Source organism: Montipora capricornis, chromosome 14, assembly GCF_036669925.1.
Source record: "Montipora capricornis isolate CH-2021 chromosome 14, ASM3666992v2, whole genome shotgun sequence".
In the NCBI taxonomy this organism is placed as follows: Eukaryota; Metazoa; Cnidaria; class Anthozoa; order Scleractinia; family Acroporidae; genus Montipora; species Montipora capricornis.
In genome coordinates, this window is record NC_090896.1 from 5847316 (window position 1) to 5849815 (window position 2500).

The 2500-nt window shown below is 38.4% G+C and overlaps 1 long non-coding RNA gene across 1 annotated transcript in view; it reads left to right on the forward strand.

Moving 5' to 3' along the window:
* LOC138033490 (uncharacterized) overlaps window positions 1-2500 on the forward strand; it is a 60720-nt gene that overhangs the window by 15351 nt on the left and 42869 nt on the right. The gene's annotated exons all lie outside the window — the stretch shown is intronic.

Below are 2500 nucleotides of genomic sequence, written 5' to 3' on the forward strand. Positions count from 1 at the left end.
TGATTTGAGTTGATTTGATTTTCGCTCTTCTCTGTTTTGTAGTTGCACTCAGCTATACAAGCTACATGTATATAAAAAGCTTATTAAGTTCAGTAAAGTTCACCTGTCCTGCAAATTCCTCGATCCATCTCTTCATTGCAGTGTCATTCAAATGTGTCATTTTGCTTTCCTACATGTAATCACAATAATTACAGGCAGTAGTAGCAGATCAGAATTTTTTTTCTATGGATCCTGATCTACATGTAGTATCTTCTTGTTGGCTTAGCAAATAGCATCTTAATTTAGTCAGAGCTGTATTGTCAGATCAACAGACATGCATTATGGACCCCAGATATTAGGTATAAAATAAACGAAGTACAGTCATTTAGTCTTCATGATGGTCTGAATGCCCTCATTTAAATACTTAAATTATTTTTGATAAAATCCTTTCTCTTGCATGGTTGTATCTTTTCGTTCCCATTGATCTTACCTCTCAGGCGCTGAACCCAACAAATCTTCATTTTTGTTAAAGGGTTTTACATGTGGTTTCCAAAGAAACTGTGGTTCTGCGTCAGTGGGGAAGTGAAACACAGAAATGGGTTTATTAACTGGGTTGCTCATGGTAAATTGACCACCATAGAGAATTCAACAATTTGCTGCGATGAAGGGTTAATGCTTGAAATGCCAGCTTTCATTTTTGTTATCTCTTCTTTGGGCATCCAAGCATGTCTGCTGTATGTGAGTCTTGATCTGACTCATGTTCCTAGCAGTTTTCCTTTGGTTTACATATTTATTCTAACTTTGTTATCTGTGAGTATTGTTTGGAGTTCATTATGTAACTTTTGCTGTTACTTTGAAAAATTGTTGTTCGACTGTATTCCCTCTGAATTACAATTTACAAATCTATTTACACATCACGAAAAATCTGTATTATTTTCCTTGCTGAAATTTTTCATGTGTTGTTTCACGTGCCTCTTAGGGTTGTGTTCAAACTTGCCCCATTGTTTTCTAATTTATGCACGCCCCATTTTTCACCTTCTCATTGATGATGTCATTTGATGACTACCTGTCAAAATGGGTCTGAAGTAGCAATATACATGTAACTGCTTCACCAGCGGACACCTCCTGTAAGCGGACACCTCCCCACAGACCTTCTGATATTAAGACGATGGTGCGATTTCGCACAATCAACCTTGAATCGCATCCGATCGCACAATTCACGAAAAATCGCATAATTCACAAAAGAACGCACAAAATTCATAAAATAAACTTAAAACTTGCGTGTACTTGCGAGGGAACTTGCGAGTCCGTTTGGCCACCCAACGCAAGTCTCTACGCAAGTTCAACTTGTGACTACTTGCGACTACTTGCGAGTCCATTTGACCAGAGCTTAAGAAAGCTTTTAATTTGTTGGAATAGCTCTTATGTTTAATTTTAATTTAGAATTTTCGAATTTCATTTTTTCTTAGATTTTACTGTAGCATAACATATCATTGTTATTGTTATAGCTTTCAGGGATTTTTAATTTTTTTAAATTTATTTTATTCATTTATTTTAATTTAATGTAAAGCGCTCTTGAATATTCTTCTATAGTTTTAGTGCCATACAAATTCATTATCATTATCATTATCATTATCACGATCGCTCAGAAAAACCGTAGTATCATCAGCATATTGAGTTATTTTGACTTTTTCTTGGCCGACTTTAATACATGCATCGGACCACTGTACGGGATGTTGCAGGATCAAAACTCCGGCTGGAGCAACACTCAGCTTTCTTTGAATAACTGAGGAGAAAGTGCCTCCTTTGTAGTGACATCTGCAAATGGTTAGAATCTGGAGACTTCTCGGATAAGGACGATAAACTGAAGGCCCCATCTCACAAACCCTTCAATGTTCGTGACCCTGTGGGAAAATAAAAGAATCCACACACTCTTTGCAAAAGGGTAAGGCATATGTGTGGTGTTGTGGTCTGTGCTCTGTGGTGTATCATGGTTGCGAGGGTAGATGCTCGTAGATGCGGTTGATGGTGATACTGAGAATAAACACAAAACTTACGATACAAAAGAGAAAACATCATGAGATGTGAATATTCAGAGGTTCATAATGAACTTTACAGACACCAGGAAGGGTTACGTTTTTGCAAACGTTGGCCGTGAAGTACTATATTTCAACAGACTTAGAGTGTAATGTGAAGTGCTTGTTTTCTACCCCATATGGGCCATGTGAGCCCTACTACTTTCCATTATTTGTGTCCCTCTTAGCATCATTTGCATACCAGAGGTTATCCCTATTGAGGGTATCCTCCCGCAGCCGGATGTAATTGACTGAGAGTCGATTTTGCTGAGGGAGGAAAACCGGAAGACCTTAGACAGCAATGACCAGAACCAGGTTGCTGACCAGCGGTTTTCGTTAAAACAATGGTTTGCTGGGGGTGCTCAGTCTCGCGGGCTCAGAAAACCTAGTGTGGGCATTGTTATGTAAGTTTTTTCAGGATAACCGGAGTACCCGGAGAAAAACTC